The following is a 16,729-nucleotide window of genomic DNA, read 5'->3' as shown; positions in this document are numbered from 1 at the left end:
ATATTTTTCAGTATTTGTTGTCATTCTTTTTTTGTATCGCTTTTACTATCTTCTATCTCCCATTCTCCTCACAACTCCCTCCTCTTATACTCTGAACTCTTCTTTTATAACAAATAAAGAATAATTATACACAACAAATTTGTGTTATATTGATTGGTGTCAGAAAACTGTGTATCTCATTATGTACCTGTGTAGTCAGTCCATCATTTCTATTAAGGAAGTTAAGAGGGATCCTAGCTTTATCATCAGGCTTTTGGAGTTATGATTATTTATTATATTAACCAGAATTATTAAATCTTCCCAAGTTGTTTTCATTTATAACGTCATGGTCATTCTATAAATAGTTCTTCTGTTCATAAAAATCTCTTCAAATTTCTCTGAATTGTCCTTTTCATAATTTCTTATGTGAAATATGTATTTCTAGTACATCCATATAATCATGATTTAATTAGCCATTCCCCATAATTAGCACCTATTTTGTTTCCAGTTCTTTGATAAAACAAAAAAATGCTGCTATAAATATATTTTGTATATATGGGTCCTCCTCTCTCTCTCTCTCTCTCTCTCTCTCTCTCTCTCTCTCTCTCTCTCTCTCTCATCTTTTTGAATTTCTGGTAGTTTTAGTAGCTCTAAGTCAAAAGATGTAACATAGTTTAATGATTTTTTTTGAGATCTAGTTCCAAATTGCTTTCAGTGATTGAACCACTTCACAAGCAGCATATTAGTATTCCTGTCCTTCTTCCATAGTCCCTTCAATAATTGCTGTTTTTGTCTTTTTCTACCAATCTGATGATCTGATGACAATTCCTTATTTTTATAAGTAAACTTAACTCCAGAGAAATTTAGTGACTTTCTAACATCACAAAGGTAGTTAATTAAAGGAGTCGGAATCTGAATCCATCTTCAGAGTATAGAGACTTCAGACAGACTTTAAAGTAAGAGGAAATTGCTTTAGATGACTTCAGAATTCTAAAGTTCCTTTTAGCCTTTAAATAATCATTCTTTAGCTCTTCATACGACTTCTTAAAACATGAGTTCTTCTAACAGTCTTATGATATACCTCAGTTTACAGATTTTTGATTTACTGTTCCCAACACCTCTGTTGAAAAAATGAGGCATCCCCAATCCAGTGTCTTCCACTATCTTCAATAGGAGAAACAGCAAAAAAGGAGTATTAGAGCCTCATATTGGTTTCATTAATGGTTTTCCACCAGCAGATAGTTTTGCTTTGTTTTTGTAGATTGAATTATAACTATTTTGGGGATCAATCTTGGGGTAGTGATGAAAATGCTAGAATCAGAAATGCCTAGGTTCACATCCCAATCCTGACGTTTATTAGCTTTATGACCAGTGGATAAAATAATTTCTCCTCCCTGATGTTAGTATCCCCATTGTGTATAAATAAGAAATGAATGAAATATCAGTCCTAGCAAATTGTGATCCTAAGACTAAGCTAGAGGAACAAGCAAGATGTCTAAACCTTACTGCTCTTAAGAAGTGAGGGACTTTGATGGAAAAGTTTGTTTGGCAGATAGATGATTTTCCTTATTTGAACAGCAGTAGTATTGACTAATGTGCATTAGTGTTTCAATCTAAAAGTAAGCTAGAGGACTGAGGGATAGACAAGAAGAAAGCGAAGTCTGCCTCAAATGTTTCAAATTATAAAAATGCAAAATAGTGGGGAGAGATGAGTATCAGGCAGGGTAGAAATGGGAAGGTTGGGTTAGCTTGATTATTTTCTGCTCCACCAAGGATCTGACTACCCATTTCCCATATGACTCAGATCAGGCTAGTAGAGCCTTAAGACTTTTTATTTATTTATTTTTGATGTACCTTTGTAAGATGTTCCTTCATTGTGATTTGGCTTTAAAAGAAAAAAAAAAGTCATATACTAGACAGTAAGAAATGATGATTACAGAAAAGAATGGGAGGACTTCTGTACATTAATACAAAGTGAAGAAAACTGAACCTGGAAAACAGTACACAATTAGCTATGCTAGGCAATGAGAATAGAAGTAGAAAAATAAAATAAAATCTACCTTTAATGATCAAACAATCAGATGAAGGAGTTTGAATTCACTCAAGGGAGGCAGTCAGGAACTATTTAAGAGTTTGTGCAAAATAATGAGGCCAAATATACATGCTTTAGTAGGATTTGCTACAAAGATGGAAGCATTTTGAATATGGATCCAACACTAGGTTATATATTGGTATGAGAGCCAACCTAGCTAAGTTCAGCGAACTCCTTCATTGACAAGGTAGCTTACCTGTAACTAGTTTTGAGATCTAACAACTCAAAAATGCTATCCACTAATGCTTTCAACAAAGAAGCATTTAATAAATAATCACCAGGTGATTAAGCATCTACTCTATAGACTCTATAAAATCTTTTTTTCCATTAATAAATAACTCAGGTTTTATCATTTTTTCATGAATATATCAATTAGCTAAGATTGCAGAGCCTTTCCTGATTCCCTCAATTGCTAATACCCTCTCTTATGTTACCCTTAATTATTATATATATGTTTACATGTATACACACATATATTTGTATTTATTAGCTTCTTATGTATGCAGAAAATATTTTTATGTGCATTGTTATCTCCTTCATTAAAATTTGTTGCATGCCATCAGAACAGGAAACCTGGGGCAGCTAGGTGGTGCAGTGGATAGAGCACCAGTCTTGAATTCAGGAGGACCCGAGTTCAAATGTGGTCTCAGACACTTAACACTTCCTAGCTGTGTTACTTAACCCCAGCCTCAGGAAAAAAAAACAAAAAAACAGGAAACCTAAGTTAGGACCAGGTACTGTGTAAGTCACTGGAGATAGAAAGACAAAAGTGAAAAGTCATCCCTTTTTTAATTTAATTTTTTTTTCCAATTACATATAAAAATAACTTGAAGAAAAAATTTTTTTTGAGTTCCTGAGTGTGGACCACAACATAGCATTCTCACTCTCTCTGTTGTTGTTTGCTTATAAGCTTTTTTTTTACTTCCTTCTTGATCCAATTTTTCTTCTGTAACAAGATAACTGTATAAATATATATATATATACACACATATATTGGATTTAACATATTGAACATGTATTGGACTATCTGCCATCTAGGGGAGGGAGTGGGGGAAAGGAGGAGATAATTTGGAACAGAAGGCTTTTTGCAAGGGTCAATGTTGAAAAATTACCCATGCATATGTTTTGTAAATAAAAAGCTTTAATAAAAATTAAAGAATAAAATAAAATAAAATAAAATTTGAATTCCAAATTCTCTCTCTCCTTCCCCACACTCCTTGTTGAGAAGGTAAAGCACTTTAATATAGATTATACATGTGCAGTCATGCAAAACATTTTCTTATTAGCTATGTTGTGAAAGAAAATACAGACCCCTGTTCCCCCCTCCACCCCCCCAAAAAAATAAAGTTTAGAAAATATGTTTTGATCTGCATTCAGGCTCTTAATCACTTCTTTCTTTGGAGGTGGACAAAATCCCTACTCTTGAAGAGTTTACAATCTAGCTGGAGAAGATAAATGTTTATCTGTAATGGTGGATACAATATGGATAATAAGACAAAGAAGATTTGGCATCTGCAAATTGTTTTTTAAGAAAAAGTACTTATACTAGATATTGTGGAATCTTGAAATATTGTAACACTTCTATCTGGCTTAAGTAGAGCCATTTAAAAAATTGTTACAAGTGATATTTTCTTCTTGTAGTATCTAAGTATATTTTGTGGGCAGAAAAGTGTTAATATAAAGACTCTCATCCACACATTCACATTCCTATATATACATATAAACATAACAAAATACATATTATACATTCATACATATAAACATTTTTATGTATATAGCTGTTTTAAAATTTCTATGTAACCTTTGAAAACCATTTTTGTTTCATTTGGGTGTTTCAGGGTATTCATGCGGTCAGTAAATTAACCATTTGATCTGTGTAAATCTAATCTATCACCAGCATTTGGTGATAGTAGCAACTCAAAAGGCCAAATTTTTCTTCTGAAAAGAATCATAGACTTAGAGCTGGAAAATATTTTCCAGGCTATCAAATCCAACTTTTTCATTGAGACCCAGAAAGTTTAAGTAACTTGCTCAAGATCACGCAGGTGGTAACTAGTTGAGCCCAAGATTCATAATGACTCTCTGACAATAATTCATCAGTCTTTTCAGTGTACCATATCCCAACTTGAAAGTTGGCACAACACCCTAAACTACTAAGTACTACCAAATAAAAGCTTGGCAGATATCTTTTTTAAATGGTTTTAAAAAAAACCCAAAAACCTAAAATGGTATCACTTATAGTCATAAGTTACTTCTTGATTATTTTTATTTTTATTTTTTCTTTTAAAATGGATTCAGAGCTAAAAATATTTTGGAGTTTCAGTCCCACCTTTTCCTGTGCATGGTCTAATAGCAAAACATTGTATCCTATTACCCAATGGAATAGAGATGTTTCCTGCCATGATAAACCATCTAACCCCTGAGGAATAGGCACTATTTGAAAGCCCAGGAAAGGAGAATTAAATCCTAGTTTTTTTTTTTATAAAGCAGCAACTAAAAACAGAAGAGGGCTGTGACTTCTATAGTACATTTTAGTGCCAAATGTTAAGCCCTTCCAGAATGTCTTTTGTTAACTCTGTGAGAAATTTGCCTTGTTATTGAATGTTGTGATAAGGTAGCACCCGAAAGCAAGTTTCCCAAAGTTCAGGGGGACAGTTTAATCTGGAGGGATTCTTAGAGTAGGTTTAAGAGGTCCAAGAAGACACTGGTACTGTAGTAACTCCATTTGTAACTTTTTCTACTCAGGCATAAACTCTATCTTCTTGTCGTCCTCATTCTTACCTTGTCTCTTTTTTAAAAGAGAAAAAAACCAACCAACATGAACTACTTTAATTCTCCCTCTCAATTTCTCAAAATTTTATTGTATTCCTTTACCTATTCTTTACTATTTTCTTCTCCCCATTTCCCTTCTTTCTGAGGGAGAAAAATGCCTCTTGTTTCATTATTCCATATAGCTCTTACCCATCTTCAGTTGGATGTTTTTTTAATCCATCATTTCCTTTCTCTTATGACTTCACTTTGTATCTCTCCACTGACAACTTTGGCTCTTCCTATAAAATATTCATAAGTTTTCCATCGGTGGTGGTGTGTCTTCATATCTCTTTTCTCCTTGTGCTTTAACTTCCAAGTTTGTTACTTCCTGGCTTCCTCACCATCTACTTGTTTAATTGCCTCCATCCTGGCAACCTCTTTTGAGTTTCTTAAAATGTAAATATTTAATAATAATTATTATTATAATGTCTACCTCACAATGTTGTTGTGAGGAATGTATTATGTGAATGTAAGTTATAATTAGTAGTAATACTTCTAGTAGTACTATTGCTCAGTCTTAGTTTAATTTTCATCTGTTTTATTTGTGTAATACCTTTAAAATCTATCCTTCTTAATTCCTTCTGCCACTCTCCTAATTGAGGACTTTGTTGTTTCTCACCAAGATTATTTTTTATAAGTTCTTAATTCATCTTCCCATCTTCCCACATCCCCATTCTCTTTCCTAATTCTTCCTGTCCATACTGTTGAACTTCTCTAAAGCATTGCTTTTTGATTCATTCTTTTTGGCATCCTGCCCTCCCTCCTCACCTCTTCCAAAAAAGAAGAAAAAAGAAAAACCCAATACAACCAACATGCTTCAGTGAGTCCCCCATTGACCACTATCTTTTCCCTAAAACTTCTCTTGATTCTCTGAGTGGACGAGAACTCTTCTCTATTAATATCCCTTCTCATAGCACTAATGTCATTCTGTTTTGAATTATACAAACAGTATTCCAAAAGTCTTAGTGAAGTTTTAAGCTTGAACTGGATTAGTACTTTTGAGACACCTTATAATTATTATTATAATTTAAAATTAGATATTAATTATTATAATTATTATGTTCTCCTTAATGACAGGCATAACACATTTTTCATCATAGTAACTATCATAGTGTGTTGGATTAATCATTTGAGAATTCTCTGTTGAGTTAAAAGAATAAAATAGAATAAGTTCCCTAATCTCTCACTTCTCCTTAGAGTAAAATGACCAAATAATCTTTTTCTTGGAAATGGCAGCAGAGTTGAATGAAGTGTAGGTTTTTTGTTTTTTGGGTTTTTTTTGGGGGGGGGGAGTGGGAGAAATAGTGAATTATTGATGATGAGAATGTTCTGTGGTGGTAGTGGTAGAATCCTTATGAGAGCTGGCTGTTGGAAACATAGGGTGAAACAGATTTTGTCTTTGGTTTCCCTTAGGCTTCATGCTGCAGACCTGTCCCCTATGGACTGGCCTTTCTGACTTTGCTCTTGGTATGTGCTTCTCTGGCCTCCTCTCTCATCAGAATATTTCTGCCTCCTGGATAGACTGCTAGACTTACTGTTAGGCCTTGGCCTTAGTGACTTTTTGATAAATTCATCCACACTGAAGTGTTCATGAGTGAATATGAGCCAATAAATATATTCCCCTAGAATAGGCATTTTACTTAAACTGTGAATGCCTGACTCATTTCTGCAAGCTTTGTTGAGGCTCTCCTCTTTATTATTTACTATCTAATACTTAACATAGGCCTTCTTTCCAGTCCACAGGGCCATGACACTTGGAGGGTGGAGGGGAGATGTTGCTTGTCTTCTCTACTCCATTCATATATGAGGAGACTTTCCCTTGAGGCTGGAATAGAAATTATATAACTGTGGAATGTTCCATCCCTGTATATTTATCAAATGCTCTCTTTTATCAGAGTCCTACTGCCTTATATAGCTGTAGTGGACTTCCAAAGGGTATTTGAACTTAAAAAAATCATGAGATTCACTGTGGACATTCATGCTGATTCTTGATTCCTGAGCAGAGATATTTTAAGTATAATCGTAAGAACTTGCATATGCTTTCAACCTTAAGAGACGTAAAAGCACATTCCTCTAATGAGGAAGGGAATTGCTTTGGAAGTGGAGGGGAGATACTTTCATTTTAAATGTAAGAAAGAACCCAGAGAGAAGATTCAAATACAAATAGAAGTAATGTACAAATACAAGTGATGTAAATGCTAGATGTTCTACTTACTAGATCCCAAAGCATTATATGAATCTTGGAAGCTCTAGCTCTATCTCCAGAATGATAGGATTAGAATCTCTGTAACATTGAGGATAAGCAAGCCAACAAGCATTTATTGAGCACCTACTATGCGTTAGGCATTGGGCTAGAGAGCTGGTCTCAGAGCCAGGAAGTCCCAGGTTCCGGTACTGCCCCTGGCTATATGATCCCAAGCAAGTTATTTCTCAGTAGTGGAGAAGATAAAGTGCTGACTTGCATTGGTAAGGGCTGTTTCCTGTCCCCAAGAAATCATGGGTTCACTTCCTTTTCCTATACCCATTCCCTGTCTGTGTTATTATGTTTTAGGAAATAACTTAACAAAAGTTCTGTGTATTAGAGACATGGATTTTAGCATCCTTATTTAGTAGAGAAGGAAAATGAAACTGAGAGAACTAAAGAGATTTGTCTACAATCACAGATCTAATGAATATAGGGAGTTCCCAAAGTCTTAATGCAGTTTTAAGCTTTTAATAACTAATTTAGTATACAAGTTAGGACACAAACTTGGGTTTTCTGATTCTAAGACCTTTGTATTGCATTATTTTGAACTCCTGAGCTCTGATTGGCATTTCATTTGTTTATTGTATTTGAGGACTTCTTAACAGTCAGTTCCCCTTCCCTCATCCCCAATTCCTACTCACCCTTCTGTTTCCAAAAATCCTTCAAGGTTGTTGGAGGAACTGCTTTGTGAAAAACCAATGGGACTATCTAGGCAATGGCTTCCCTTTGTGATGTCTTTTTTTTTTTTTTTTTTTTAAATTAAAGCTATGCTTGGGTAATTTTTCAACATTGACCCTTACAAAATTTTCTATTCCAAAATTTTCCCTCTTCCCCTCTACCTCCTTCCCCAGATGGCAGGTAGTCCAATACATGTTAAATATTTTAAAATATATGTTAAATCCAATAAGTATACATATAATTATGCAGTTATCTTGCTGCACAAGAAAAATTAAATCAAGAAGGGGGGAAAGAAAAACCTGATAAAGAAAGCAAATTGCAAGCAAACGTCAACAGAAAGAATGAAAATGCTACGTTGTAGTCCACACTTAGTTTCCACAGTCCTCTCTCTGGGTGTATATGGCTCTCTTCATCACTGAACAATTGGAATTGGTTTGAATCATCTCATTGTTGAAGAAAGCCATGTCCATTTGATGTCTTTTTTGACACTTCCAGCTCTGTAGGTTCCCAGGCAATTGCCTAAAAATACCACAGCTAGATACAAGGTGACATATTAGTTCTAACCACAGAAACATCTCTAGTTTAAAAGTAAAACAATTTTTAAAAGGGGAAATATATAGGTGTTTCTACTCTCCCTTCTATGTTGTCCTTCCCTTTTCTTTTTCCTCTTTCTCCTCCTATTTCTATATAGGGTTAGATAAATTCCTATATCCAATTGAATGATTAAGTTATTCCCTCTTAGAGCCAAAACTGATGAGATCAAGCTTCAGACAATGCTCATGCCCCTATCTTCTTTCCCTTAATTGTAACAGGTCTTTTGCACCTCTTCACTAATTTTCTCATTATACTTCCCCTTTCTTCTTTTTTCCATTATAGACTTTTTCTACCTCTTCATGTCTTTTTCTTTGATGTCATCATATCAGAGTCTATTCACAGCCACATCTTCTGTTCCTGTGATGCCCCCTCTGTCTGCCCCAGGGAGAGAGAATGGTTCTCAAGAGCCACAGATACCATTTTTCCATCTAAGGATGTAAACAGCTTAACCTTTAAATAATATATAGTTTTCCCATTAACCTTTCTATGCTTTTCTTGAGTTCCATGTTTATAGATTAAGTTTTCTGTTTAGTTGGTTTTTTTCCCCCCAATAGAAATGATTAAAAGTCTATTATTACATTGAAGGTCTATTGCCTTCTCTGAAAGATGATGCTGAGTTTCACTAAGTAGTTAATTCTTAGTTGTGTCCCCATGTCCTTTGCCTTCTGGAATATGGTATTCCAGGTCCTCCAATCCTTAATTGTAAAAGCTGCCAGATGTTGGGTAATCCTGACTATTGTTCTTTGATATTTGAATTGTTTTTGTTAGGCACTTTGCAGTATTTTTTCCTTGAAATTGTAGTGCTGGAGTTTTGCAACAATGTTCCTTAGGGTTTTCTTTGCAGTATCTCTTTCCAAAGTAATAGATGGATTCTTTCAATCAGTATTTCCCCCTCTGTTTCTAGAATATTGGTACAGTTTTCCTTAATGGTGCTTACCAATTAGTAATAGAATTTCTTTTTTTTTTTTTTTTAATTTTTTTATTTTATATATATATATATATATATATATATATATATATATATATATATATATTTATGATATTATCCCTTGTATTCATTTTTCCAAATTACCCCCCCCCTCTATTCCCTCCCCCCGATGACAGGCAATCCCATACATTTTACATGTGTTACAATATAGTCTAGATACAATACATGTGTGTGAATATCATTTTCTTGTTGCACAATAAACTTTAGAATCCGAAGGTACATGCAACCTGGGCAGACAGATATTAGTGCTAACAACTTCCCAGTGTTTCTTCTCTGGGTGTAGCTACCTCTGTCCATCATTGATCAACTGGAAGTGAGTTGGATCTTCTTTATGTTGAAGATTTCCACTTCCATCAGAATACATCCTCATACAGTATTGTTGTTGAAGTGTACAGTGATCTTCTGGTTCTGCTCATTTCACTCAGCATCAGTTGATTTAAGTCTCTCCAGGCCTCTCTGTATTCCTCCTGCTGGTCATTTCTTACAGAGCAATAATATTCCATAACCTTCATATACCACAATTTACCCAACCATTCTCCAACTGATGGACATCCATTCATCTTCCAGTTTCTAGCTACAACAAAAAGAGCTGCCACAAACATTTTGGCACATATATGTCTCTTTCCGCTCTTTAGTATTTCTTTGGGATATAATCCCAGTAGTAGCGCTGCTGGGTCAAAGGGTATGCACAGTTTGATAACTTTTTGGGCATAATTCCAGATTGCTCTCCAGAATGGCTGGATTCTTTCGCAACTCCACCAGCAATGTATTAGTGTCCCAATTTCCCCACATCCCCTCCAACATTTGTCATTATTTGTTCCTGTCATCTTAGCCAATCTGACAGGTGTGTAGTGGTATCTCAGAGTGGTCTTAATTTGCATTTCTCTGATCAGTAGTGATTTGGAACACTCTTTCATGTGAGTGGATATAGTTTCAATTTCTTCCTCTGAGAATTGTCTGTTCATATCCTTTGACCATTTATCAATTGGAGAATGGTTCGGTTTCTTATAAATTATGGTCAGTTCTCTATATATTTTGGAAATGAGACCTTTGTCAGAACCTTTGTTTTTAAAAATATTTTCCCAATTTGTTACTTCCCTTCTAATCTTGTTTGCATTAGTATTATTTGTACAGAAACTTTTTAGTTTGATGTAATCAAAATCTTCTATTTTGTGATCAATAATGATCTCTAGTTCTCCTCTGGTCATAAATTCCTTCCTCCTCCACAAGTCTGAGAGGTAGATTATCCTCTGTTCCTCTAATCTATTTATTATCTCCCTCTTTATGCCTAAATCATGGATCCATTTTGATCTTATCTTGGTATATGGTGTTAAGTGTGGATCCATATCTAATTTCTGCCATACTAATTTCCAGTTTTCCCAACAGTTTTTTCCGAATAATGAATTTTTATCCCTAATGTTGGAATCTTTGGGTTTGTCAAAGATTAGATCGCTATAGATGTACCCTTTTTTGTCCTTTGTATCTAATCTGTTCCACTGATCTACCGGTCTATTTCTTAGCCAATAAATACCAAATGTTTTGGTGACTGCTGCTATATAATATAGCTTTAGATCAGGTACACTTAGACCACCTTCCTCTGAGTTTTTTTTTTTTTTCATTAGTTCCCTTGCAATTCTCGACCTTTTATTCTTCCATATGAATTTTGTTGTTATTTTTTCTAGGTCATTGAAATAGTTTCTTGGGAGTCTGATTGGTATAGCACTAAATAAATAGATTCGTTTGGGGAGTATTGTCATCTTTATTATATTCGCTCGGCCTATCCAAGAGCACTGAATGTCTTTCCAATTATTTAAATCTGATTTTATTTTTGTGGCAAGTGTTTTGTAATTTTTCTCATATAATTCCTGACTATTCTTTGGTAGATGGATTCCCAAATATTTTATACTCTCAACATTTGTTTGGAATGGAATTTCTCTTTGTATCTCTTGCTGTTGCATTTTGTTAGTGATATATAAAAATGCCGAGGATTTATGTGGATTTATTTTGTATCCTGCCACTTTGCTGAAATTCTGAATTATTTCTAGTAGCTTTTTAGCAGAGTCTTTGGGGTTCTCTAAGTATACCATCATGTCATCTGCAAAAAGTGATAGTTTAATTTCCTCATTTCCTACTCTAATTCCTTGAATCTCTTTCTCGGCTCTTATTGCCGAGGCTAGCATTTCTAGTACTATATTGAATAGTAATGGTGATAGTGGGCAACCTTGTTTCACTCCTGATCTTACTGGGAAAGGTTGCAGTTTATTTCTATTGCATATTATGCTTACTGAAGGTCTTAAAATGCTCCTGATTATTCTAAGGAATAGTCCATTTATTCCTATACTCTCAAGAGTTTTTAGTAGGAATGGATGTTGGATTTTGTCAAATGCTTTTTCTGCATCTATTGAGATGATCATATGGTTCTTATTAATTTGATTATTAATATGGTCAATTATATTAATAGTTTTCCTAATATTAAACCAGCCCTGCATTCCTGGAATAAATCCTACTTGATCATAGTGTATTATCTTGGAGATGATTTTCTGAAGTCTTTTTGCTAATATCTTATTTAAGATTTTAGCATCAATATTCATTAAGGAGATTGGTCTATAATTTTCTTTCTCAGTTTTCGATCTACCTGGTTTAGGTATCAGTACCATGTCTGTGTCATAAAAGGAGTTTGGTAGGACTCCTTCATCCCCTATTTTTTCAAATAATTTATATAACATTGGGGCTAATTGTTCTTTAAATGTTTGGTAGAATTCACATGTGAATCCATCTGGCCCTGGGGATTTTTTCCTGGGGAGTTGATTAATAGCTTGTTCTATTTCTTTTTCTGAAATGGGACTATTTAAGCAATTTATCTCCTCCTCTGTTAATCTAGGGAGCCTATATTTTTGGAGGAAGTCATCCATTTCACTTAAGTTATCAAATTTATTGGCATAAAGTTGGGCAAAGTAACTCCTTATTATTTCTCTAATTTCCTCTTCATTGGTGGAAAGATCCCCCTTTTCATTTGTAAGACTATCAATTTGATTTTCCTCTTTCTTTTTTTTGATCAAATTTACCAAAGGTTTATCTATTTTATTGGCTTTTTCATAAAACCAACTCTTGGTTTTATTTATTAATTCAATAGTTTTTTTACTTTCAATTTTATTGATTTCTCCTTTTAATTTTTGTATTTCAAGTTTAATTTTTGGTTGGGGGTTTATAATTTGGTCTTTTTCTAGCCTTTTAAGTTGTAAGCCCAATTCGTTAATCTTCTCTTTCTCAATTTTCTTCAAATAAGCCTCTAAAGATATAAAATTTCCCCTTATTACTGCTTTAGCTGCATCCCAAAGATTTTGATATGATGTCTCATCATTGTCATTATCTTGGGTGAAATTGTTAATTGTTTCTATAATTTGCTCTTTCACCCAGTCATTCTTTAAGATGAGATTATTCAGTTTCCAATTACTTTTTGGTCTATTTACCCCTAACTTTTTACTGAATGTAGCTTTTATTGCATTGTGATCTGAGAAGAAGGCATTTATTTAGTAATAGAATTTCTGGGAGTTTTTGTTAAGACTACCTCTCTGCCAAATCTTTCTGTTCTCCATCTTTTCTTTCCCAAAGTCATCACTTCTAACTACTTTTTTTTTTCTTTCTGAGAGTTTCTAATCTCTCCCTCAGAAATGTTTTCCTCTTTTCACATCTCATCCTTCCTTGTGAAAAAAAAAAAAAAAAAAAAAAAGGAAAAAGTTACCAGTCATCCAGAATTTCCCAACATCAGATGCTCTCCCTTTTAGCCCAGTAATTTTTGGTTGCCACCTATTTTTTTCACTGGACTTTGCCTGTCCCTCACATTTCTAGACTCTTCCTCTGTGAGCATCAGCAACATTGACTAAGCTCAGCATGATATTGATTTGTAGGAAAAACAAAAAAAATGCATTGAGATAATGAATGTTGACATCTGGCAAGAACATCTTTAGGGAATTACTAATTGCTCAAAGATAATGTTGGTAACATATAGAATATATGACTCAGATTTTCACCGTTGAAAATGTTGGTAATTTAGACTGGCAACTAAGAGTCTTCTACTGTTTCCCCTTGGTTTTTATTACTATCTTTTATTTTTATGTTTTTTCCTTTCCAAGTATACTTTTGACCTTCACTCATGCACTTAACCTGTTGAACTTTGCATTTTAACATAAAAATAGTTGAGTGAAAATAACTTCACAGATAGCATATGAAGTATTCAATCCCCAATTTCCCACTTTCTCTGGCAAAGGAAAGAAGTGCATTATTCCTCTGTTCTTTGGAGCCAAGATTGTTTAATGCAATTATAAAATATTTGGCTTCAATTTAGTGTTCATTCCGTTTACATTATTGTAATCTACATTTATTGTTTTCCTGGTACTGATTACTTCATTCTACATCAATTTATACAAGGCTTATTCTTCTGAATTCATCCTATTCATTATTTCTTAAGGCATAACAATATTCCATTATATTAATACTTTACTCCCATAAAAAGTACTGTTATGTACATTTTGATATTTATGAGAGGTTTATGTCCCTATGTAGGATTCTTTAATCAAAGGCTATAAACAGATGTCTTTCCCATCTAATTTCAAATTGTTTTCTAGAATGGTTATACTAATACACAGTTTCCACCAATATTATATTGCTATGTCTGTCTTCTCACATTCTACTATAGCATTTCCTGCATATGTATGTGTGATATGTGTACGTGTATGCACGCTGGATATAAAATAAAATCTTTACATTTTTCTTATCGTTATTGATTTGGAATTATTATTTACTTTTTTATTGATAATTTTAAAATGTTTTTGAAACTACACCTATCTTTTGACCATTTGATTGACCAGATCTTTGGCTCTGGGTTTTATATATTTTGTTAATTCTCTGTATGTCTTGGAAAATAGAGTTGAAAATATGTAATTTATTTATTATTATTATTATTATTATTATTATTATTATTATTATTATTATTATTATTATTATTACTGAAGCAATTGGGGTTAAGTGACTTGCCCAGGGTCACACAGCTAGGACATGTTAAATGCCTAAGACCATATTTGAACTCAGGTCCTTCTGACTTCAGGGCTGGTGCTCTATCCACTGCACCACCTAGCACTCCCTGAAAATATGTAATTCAACTACTATTCTGATATGAAAGTTTTCTAATTCTAGCTAAATCAATTTTTTTTAATAGAAAAGCTTTTTAGTTTTATGTATCTGAAATTATTTTCTCTTCTGTGATCACTTCTATTCCTTGTTTAATTAAGAATTCTTAACTCTGTATAGTTGTGAAAAGTAATTTTTCAAATCTGATAACTTTTTTCATGACTGAGTCTTTTGCATTTAGTCATATATTCATTTGATACTTATTGTTATTTATGGTATATGATACTAGTTTAAATCAATTTCCTGCCAAATCGTTTTCCAATTAACCTACAATTTCTTCAATATATAGGATATTACTGAATTCAGTTATTGCTGATTTTTTTTTCATAACTAATCTATCCCAGATGAGATTCTGATGACAAGTATCAAGTATATTTATCAAATGTAGAATGTTAATAAATATTTGTTTCAGCATATGACTCCAACTCACATTTGTGTAAATGTTCCTTTGCCCTATTCCTTTTTCATGAGTTTTTTCCAGTTTCCTGTAATCATCAGACAGTCTTGGTTGGAAGAAACTTGCTTTACATGTCCCTGAAAGAGTGAGACTCTTGGGAGTACAATGAAGACCATAGGCAATATTATAACCAGAGAATTCAGTTCATTTCCATAACCATTTATTAAGCACTTGCTATGTGCCAGGAGTTGTACTAAGTTCTGGAGATGCAAAAAGAGTCCAAAGACAGTTCCTGCCCTCAAAAAACTTCACAGTCTAATGGAGGAAAAACTTAATACTTAAACAAATAGAAAAAACCTACCTACAAGATAAATAGAAAATCTTTAATAGAGGGAAGGCACTAGAATAAAGAAGGGTTAAGAAGGTTTCCTTAGAAGATAGAATTTTAGTTGGCACTTAAAGGAAAACAGTGAATCCAGGAGAAGCAGATGTAATCTATCTTTGGTAGATGTAATCACAGCAAAAACAGCAAGTCCCCAAATGCTTTTTATCCCCACAGTTGCAGCCTTAAATACTACTGAATTATAAGTAAAGAATGAGTCTTTTAATTTCTTAAGATAAATTGGACTAGGAACTAAGCACAATTTTTATATTTTTAAATATAATAAAATATTATTTTAAAATATAAAAACTATTCTTATTTAGCTTGCTGGGCTTAAAAAAAGAAGTAGTAATTGGATGTGGCTTGTCTACCCCTGTACTTGATCATTTCTAAGGTTCTTTCTACTTCTGATCTGCTGTGAAGGAGCTGAAGGACTTCAGCACTCAATGTCACAAGTAGTGCCAAGAGGCAGCAGAGATGTAGGCAGAAATTCTGGGCTTCCCCTTGCCAATGTTGCACTTCTCAAAAAATCCCAAAAAAGTCACTTTGAGACTGCTAGCCAGAAATAAAAATGATAAGCAAACAGCAGGGGTCTTTTCTAGATGCTAGGTTTCTCAATGATGTATCATATTGAACTTCTAATATGCCTTTGTAAGGAAAACATGCTGGCAACAAATCAGATTTCCTTCAGACAGTAAAGAGAGTGTTGGTCAGTCTTTTAAAGTCATGCCAACTCTTTGTGATCCCATTTGGGATTTCCTTGGCAAAGATACTGGAGTGGTTGCCATTTTCTTCAGCTCATTTTACAAATGAGGAAATTGAGGCAAATAGGGTTAAATGACCTGCCCAAGGTCACATAGCTACCTAATAAGTGTCTGAGGGTAGATTTGAACTCAGGAAGATGAGTCTTTTTTGACCCGGCTAGATATTTTATTCCCTGTGCCACCTAATTGCAAGAATTTTTGGATCTTGAGAATTCTTTGCCCTTAAGATTTCCAGAGGCTATGGATTTAACATAATCTTGCCATTAGAGATCAAAAACTTGGTTATATACCAAGTTTGAAGCAGCAAAATGAAGTTCTATGTTATGTCTTAGCTGTTGGGTAAGACATAGTAGAAGAGGTGACATTATAATTAGGTAGGACTTTATATTTGACAATTTTAAAAGACCCACTTAAATTTTGTGCCCATACCTTTTGCTTATTAGTGCTTTGCACACAGTAGACAATAAATGAATGGATGAGTGACATAATGATTTCTAATCATATGTCCAAGCACAAGTCAGGAAACCAGAATAATCACATTTGTTTTCAAATGAAGCAAGGCCACTTAGAGGGGAAAAAATGTCCAGATCTGCTTGTTAAATCTTTCTGTTT

At 33.8% G+C, this 16,729-nt stretch overlaps 1 protein-coding gene across 2 annotated transcripts in view; it reads left to right on the top strand.

Moving 5' to 3' along the window:
• ITPK1 (inositol-tetrakisphosphate 1-kinase) overlaps positions 1-16,729 on the top strand; it is a 333,492-nt gene that overhangs the window by 275,541 nt on the left and 41,222 nt on the right. The gene's annotated exons all lie outside the window — the stretch shown is intronic.

This window comes from Sminthopsis crassicaudata, chromosome 2, assembly GCF_048593235.1.
Source record: "Sminthopsis crassicaudata isolate SCR6 chromosome 2, ASM4859323v1, whole genome shotgun sequence".
NCBI classification, from domain to species: Eukaryota; Metazoa; Chordata; class Mammalia; order Dasyuromorphia; family Dasyuridae; genus Sminthopsis; species Sminthopsis crassicaudata.
The sequence above is the reverse complement of the archived record's forward strand: the minus strand, read 5'-3'. Positions and strand labels throughout refer to the sequence as shown.